At 33.6% G+C, this 7,294-nt stretch overlaps 1 protein-coding gene across 1 annotated transcript in view; it reads left to right on the top strand.

The window, feature by feature from the left end:
• LOC126745643 (division abnormally delayed protein) overlaps positions 1-7,294 on the top strand; it is a 415,201-nt gene that overhangs the window by 298,104 nt on the left and 109,803 nt on the right. The gene's annotated exons all lie outside the window — the stretch shown is intronic.

The raw sequence follows: 7,294 nt of genomic DNA, 5'->3' as shown, positions 1-7,294 counted from the left end.
CTCTGTATACTCTTACCCATGCTACAGAAAGTCGGGATATCAACTCCTTTATTACCTTGGACACCTGTAAGCCCAGAATCCCATATCAGCGTAATGTTGTTTTTTGTCCTACGTCATTGAGTTTCCCTATGAAATCCTGAATCATCTTAGACCGGTTGCTTATGAGCTCAGTGTTGATATTCAGCTTGAGATTCACATTGAATGAATGAACGATGGTGTATTAACCCCGTCACTTTAAGTGTTGTGATGACCGGTCGGAACTTCTGCTCCTTTGTTGGTTTCTGAGCCATCTGTTTTTCATTAGAACTTAATTCTAGTAAGTCTAACTAACAGCCTACTTAACACCAGTCAGGCACAAAATTATTTTGGATTCCCATGTGTGGTAACTGATGATTCCCAGTTTTAATAAAATGTACGTTGAAGACATGACTTCACTTAAATCTCTCTTCGATAAACTAAAACCAGGATTATAGGTGAAACATTTGTAAGTAGCAACACCTTTGAAATGTTTTGTGAAAGAAGTAAATATTTTGCTCAAAAGTTCAATAAAATTGTAATGTTGAAATCTTTCAAGAAAGTTTTCATGAAGTCTTAAGGGTATTTAAAACAAAAATGTAAATAAAATGAAGTCAATAAATTATTCTCCATAGTACTAATTCTGGAGAAACTATAAATTAAAAGCATATAATTAACTAGTCATGTTAGAAATCTCTTAACAATGTAAAATCTCTAAGTGAAACTGCGGTAGCTAGTTTATACAGTCGGTGTTCGTTGAAACCCATGAAACTGTCGTATAGAGCCCGACACCACTAACCTCAAATGAACGTATAACAGCAGCCACATCATTTGTAGTATGTGAACTAAGTTTCAAGAGTTAATCACTTCGTAGCTTGTTGGTGGAACGGTTTTCGTTACTAGCTCGTATTTAATTGCTCTACCACAATATTCTAGTTAGCATTTAGCTTTTAGTACAAGTTTTTAAGATTAATTATAATTTGACGAAGTAAGAGTTTTTGAAATTAACATTATACATTGATATATATTTGTATAGAGTTTGTTAGTAATTTGAGTAATATAATTTCATAAAAACAGGTAAGTTTTGAAATAATGTTACTTAATAAAATAAGACGTAACAGATTTTGACTTGCTAACTACTTAAATTAACTTAACACTATATTGAAACAGCAGGTAAATTGACAAATATAGAAAATTATAATCTGCAGGTGATTCGATCTATTATTGCTAACTCATACATTTTTCATACTTTTATTATAAAACCAGTTTCACTAGTTACCATAAAATAAGCAGCACAAGCATTGATTTTTGGTCAGGATAGGATCTAGAGTAGCTTCTTTATAAGTCAATAAGTGTTTCCTGTAAGGCCTAAAACCATCTTAAACGTTAATATTTTGTAAAAAATATAAGAAAAAATACCACCGAGAAAAAATATTTTGCCAAAAAAGCCTTTTAGAATTTGCTTGCTTTTCTCAAAGCTACGTAATATTTTGGTATCTAGTTACTACACTGGCATTCATTTTACATTGTTTTTATGTTTTTCATTTCTTTTAATTTAAATCAGTTTCAGATTATTTCAGACTCTTTTATTATTTTCAGTTAATGTACGCTTTACTGCAAACAATTTCTCATTATTCAAGATCAAATTCCACAAAGCGATAAAGTTCACATAATATTATAGTAAGCAGTATTAATCAAAGTTGAGATATATTTGACATACCATGTCAATGAAGATAATTAAAATAGATGATAAATGGGGCGGCCATTTATTAAATAGAACTGCTGGCAAAAATTTATTTAAACTTTTGATTATTTAATACGCTTGAAAGTTTTCTTGAAAAAAATGCATTATATTTTTCCAAAACGGGAAGGTAGGTTGTTTTCATAAAAAGCGTAGTTTGTGATCGAATAGCAATTCGTAAAAAGAATTTTATAATATTTATACATATAGAGTGCGTTCCGAAAGTTATGTCTAAATTTGTTTAAAATTAAGCGATGGGTTTTTCGCAAAAACGCTCGGATCCGTTGATCTTAATTTTGAAGTTGCGCGTTTTTGTACGTTAGGTTTGTATATACAGGGTTGTTCAAAAATAAATTTTGATTATTAACTTCATTTTTTCAAATGAAAGCACCTTTTTTTATTTAATTTTTGAATTTTGCGTATAATTCTACGTATGTTTCATGCATGATGTCTTATACCTAAAGTCAACAGTTATCGAAAAAAACACGGTCGAACATTATTATTGAAGGTCGCACCTTATCTCTGAGAGTTTTTATAAGCAGAGCAAAATTCCATTCTTTGGTGTGTATTTTCAAAAAAACTATATGACAGTTGTACGCCGAATAGGTATTATCAAGTGTACGAGCAAAGTTGCGGTTTTCACAATGGTGAATTTAACGGAACGAGAAAAAATAGAAAATCTGTGCATTGTTGGGTTTGGTTATAGAACACGTAGTCAAAGAGAAGCTGCTTAATTATTCAATGAAATTCATCCTGATAGTCCTTCGATATGTCAAAAGGTCGTGAGTAGAATAAAGCATAAACTTAGAGAATTATGTCGTGTTGGAGATCTGCCGAAAAATGGTCGTTTTGCTCGAGATGAAACTTTTGGAAGAAAATCCACGCATTTCTTTGTCGCAGATTGGGGCTAATTTACAAATAGTGAAATCTGAATTTCAATAAATAGTTAAAAAACACAAAATATCACCCATATAAAGTTATATGGGTGATAAGCCAGTGTAACAGTTATTTGGTGACGATTTCGATAGGCAAATTGAGTTTTGTGAGCTTTTGCAAAACATGTGCAATCTAAAATTGTCGATATTAAGCAACAAAAAATTCGCATTGGATGCTGGAGGTGAATACCCAGTACCCTCAAAAACTAAGTGTGTGGTATTAAATAGTGCGCGGAATAATAATAGGTCCATTTTTTTTTAACAAAAAGTGTATATCAATTTTCTACAAATTTAATTACTTCCAGCATTACTAGTTTTATTTCCAAATCCATTTGACCCAGACTATCCTGACGAAGAACAAATTTTCCAACAAGATGATGCTCGACCGCACTATGCTGCCACCGTGCGTAAATTTTTGGATGAAACCTTTCCCAAACGGTGAATAGGAAGGCGAGGACCCATCGAATTGCCTGCTAGGTCGGCGGCCCTAACACCAATGGACTTTTTTGTGGGGTTACCTCAAGTCGAAGGTACTTGTTAATAGGCCAAATAATCTAGACGACTTAAAAGGGAGGATTCGCAGACAAGTGCGCGCCGTCATTCAGGAAATGATTGAAAATGTGTAACGAGATTTTAGTGATCGCCTTGTATCAAGCCGTGAATGCTATCCACTTGGAACGTTTAATTTAGTTTTTTTTATCATTTTTTAGATGAATGGTGTTTTTTCAACTATTGACTTAAATTGATGATCGATTTTTTGAGCAACCCTGTATATATCAACTTCAGGTACAAAAACAGCGCAACTTGGAATAAAAATCGACAGATGCGAGCGTTTTTGCAAAAACCCATTGCTTATTTATAAACGAATTGAGACATAACTTTTGGGATGTATTATACAGTGCTTTCATTTCAAAACGATCCACCCTTAATACCTTTCTTAAAAAAAAACAAAAATAAGAAAACACTTCAAATTAGATATACAGGGGGACGTTTAATTATGCATTTACTGAAGTTCTGTCAATCACCTCCTTACCTCCAGCTAACCTCACTGTTCCTCGACATCTTCTAATATATCAACGTCCATTGCCATAATATCCAAAATGTCCTCACCGTCACAAATATCATCTTCGGTAACGGAAGACACCTCTGATTCGTTATCAGATGGTATGCTACTGATTAAATTTTCAAAATCGCCAGGAGGTAGATTTTCTAATTCTTCCCACCTCCAAGTAATTTTGGACGGACCTGAAAAAAAAAGAAATAAACCCTCTGTGAAATAAATCACTAGTAATAAAAAATATCCATAGCAAATGTATATTTCAACTCCTATTAGATTTGGAAATCACCAAGAACCGCCTGAGACTATTATATTCAAAGTCTTTATTTCAAACCATTCGTAAATTTCCTGTAAACCAATAATCTTAAACTTTTCTGATACCTCTCAGAGTTACTGATGCCTGGTGGTTAGACCGGGATACCACACATTTGTTTTACAAAAATAAAAGTAATGAGCATAACAAATTGATAATAACTATCAAAACAATTAATTTCTAACAAATAATTATAAAGGAAATATGTTTTTACCTGCCAATTTTCATCAAAACCACTTCAAAACGAGAAGCAAATGCACTTGTTTTCACCAAAACAAAAGAATCCTTTCACACTAACCAAATATCGAAATAAAAACCGAATTTATTGCCATCTAGAGCATGCATGTAATATTTCCATATAATATACGACTTAGGCAACACACTATGCATTGCGGTTAGATCAAATGACCGCTAGACGTTTACGTACAAATTTAATAAATTGTGGTTAGCTCAGCTAACCACTGGTCCTGAAAGGGTTAAATGACCCCACAAAAAGAAGTAATTCGGTGAAAGATCAGGTGACCTGGCTGGCCAAAGTATCCAGTACCGTGGACCAATAATATTGCCGTTAAAAGCATTTTCCAAGCACTCTCTAACCATACGGGCATTATGGGCCGGGCAACCATCCATTTGGTACCAGATCGTTTGATCTTCCTGAACAACTTCTTCCAATTTGATTTTGAAATAAGTCCAAATAGGTTTCAGCTGTTAAGTTATAGTTCATAAAAAAGGGTCCAATGATATGGTGTCCAATAATTCCCACCAATACATTTGTTTTTTGGGGATATTATGTCCGAGTATGAACAAAGTGTTTCGAAACGTTCATTTTCTTGGCTCCAATACCGGCAATTCTGAACATTTGGTTCATTGTTGAGGGTAAATGTACATTCATCGGTAAAACAAATATTTCTTAAAAAATTCCTATCATTATTTGCTCTTTCTATCGTTTCAAAACAAAATGCCATTCTTCGCTCTTCATCTCCTTCCTGCAGCTCTTGATGTTTTTCGAATTTATATGAATAATATATCAAGAGTTTTTTAAAGTGCGCAATACCGTTGTATAATGTTTATTTACCTCTTGCCCAAGAACCCTCGTACTAACTATCTTATTTTCCTCCACACTCAGTAGAATATTAAAATCTCTGTTCTCTCTTTCTTCTGCTCTATTTTCGATATCCTGAGTTGAACATTTACAATTATTTATTACGGTACCTTTGGACTCGAACTTATTGATAATATGTTTAATAGTTGAAAAGGACGGAATGGGCTTGGTGGGGAAATAAACTGAAAATATTTCAGATACTGCTCTAAGTCTGTTTCCCGCATAATGCCACTTAATTATGGCTATTTTTTCGTCGATTGAATAATTCACATTTGTTTTCAAATATCGACTGTCACTGATTTATTGACACTTTTCCTCACGTCAATGACAATATTCTTTTTACTGGTGCCTGTTTGGTTTTACCTGAACCGAAAATTTGCTAATTTTTCAATTACATTTAATCGCATAATTCAAGATTCGCTTATTAAAGCTTTTTGAAACTTTACACAAGGGTTCGCCGGATTGGTCTCTTCAAAAAGTTATGTTACATTTTTTCTATAAAATGTACAGGGAAGCCAATAATTGACCCCCTTAAAATTTACATTGGTTTTCCGATGTTCCGCTCGGCGACGCACCACCCGGTATATATTTTTAAAGAAAAAGCACTGGCTTAAAGGAAACAATGCAATAATCCCTTAGTAGAAATTTTTTTTATATGGATAACGGCGAGAATTTTTTTTTAAACCGGGTATTTCTTTCACGAGCTTGATTAACAACCCTCATTCTTTCGAGCATTGATCTAATTAAGGAAGCAATCACATCTTGGGGTTTGCCAGTACTTTTTGTAACGCAGCTAAAATTTAAATCTTACCGTACTTTTGCCTAACTCCTCTTCCCCGTATATTCCACAAGTACTCAATAGGATCTTCTTGTACATGAATGTCAACTTCGATTAAATATTTTCTTGTTATTTATGCTATGGGTAGTCGAGAATTGCCGTGCATCAAGATAAAATCTTCTTTTATAATAGGCTTATAAGTACGTCCAATGAAATACCACCCCACACCATCACTCCTGCGCCACCAAATTGTACTCTAGGAGAGGTACAACATTGAGAGTATTTTTCTCCGGGCTTTCTCCATACTCTTTGACGTCCGTCAGGTGAATATTTTGTAAAACGAGACTTGTCTGTAAAAAGAATATTTCGCCATTCGTTCATGTCTCATCTGTATGAGTTCGAGTGGTGAAGATGCGGAAGTACGGACACAAAAACATAACATACAAGAAGAATTTGTGTGCAAGACTTATATTTTATTTTAAATTTCCCTCCTTTCTAGATTTTAAAAAGTATATTAAAAAAAACAATGAAATTACCTGTAATCATGTATAGAAAGTAGTGGAGTTTTTCAGCAGAAAACACCTGATTTCCCTCTTGAATTTCCTTTATTACTGATTTTTAATTTATTTGGTCATTTGTTAATACATATACAATAAAATAAGACAAGTCAGGAAAAAAAAAGTGATAATCCTAAACTAACTTAATAAAAGAGCAAGACTATTATAAAAAAAGACCTAATTACACACATATAAAAGTTAGAAACTATAATAACCACAGACGTAGCCATCGATGTCCCGCATCTAATAGAGGTACCTATAGCATGTATATGAGATGTTAAATTCTGATCCGCTAACCTTCTTCGGTATCAGGTGAAACCAAGATATCTTAAATATCTGTCAGTGTTTTTACTAAAGCTGGAGCAGAGGAAGTTCGCTCTCAAAGAACTTGAAGACGAAGAAATCGATTCTGAAATACTTACTACCTAATCGGACGACCATCGTCTCGTAGAGCGACGGCTTGTGCCACTTCTTCTGGGCTCATCCTTTTTAAGTTTAGTCTAGCGGTTACGCAACAGCTCCGAAACACACTTTCAAAAATAACCTAAAAACGATCCAAAAAACCCACTAATGTACATTAAAATCAAATCTGTAATTCGTTAACAACAATCTTTTTGACATGCTACGGTGCCACGGAGACTTTTACATATTTCTTTTATTATAATAGTGGACTTTGCAATATTTAAAAAAAAAAAATTCCTTGCTACTAAAGCATTACTGCGTTCTTTCCTTTAAGCTGGTGCTTTTTCTTTAAAAAGACAGCTATCGGAAGGAGTCAAATAATAAGTTGTTAAGA

The sequence above is a fragment of the Anthonomus grandis genome, chromosome 16 (genome assembly GCF_022605725.1).
Source record: "Anthonomus grandis grandis chromosome 16, icAntGran1.3, whole genome shotgun sequence".
Taxonomy (NCBI): Eukaryota; Metazoa; Arthropoda; class Insecta; order Coleoptera; family Curculionidae; genus Anthonomus; species Anthonomus grandis.
The sequence above is the reverse complement of the archived record's forward strand: the minus strand, read 5'-3'. Positions and strand labels throughout refer to the sequence as shown.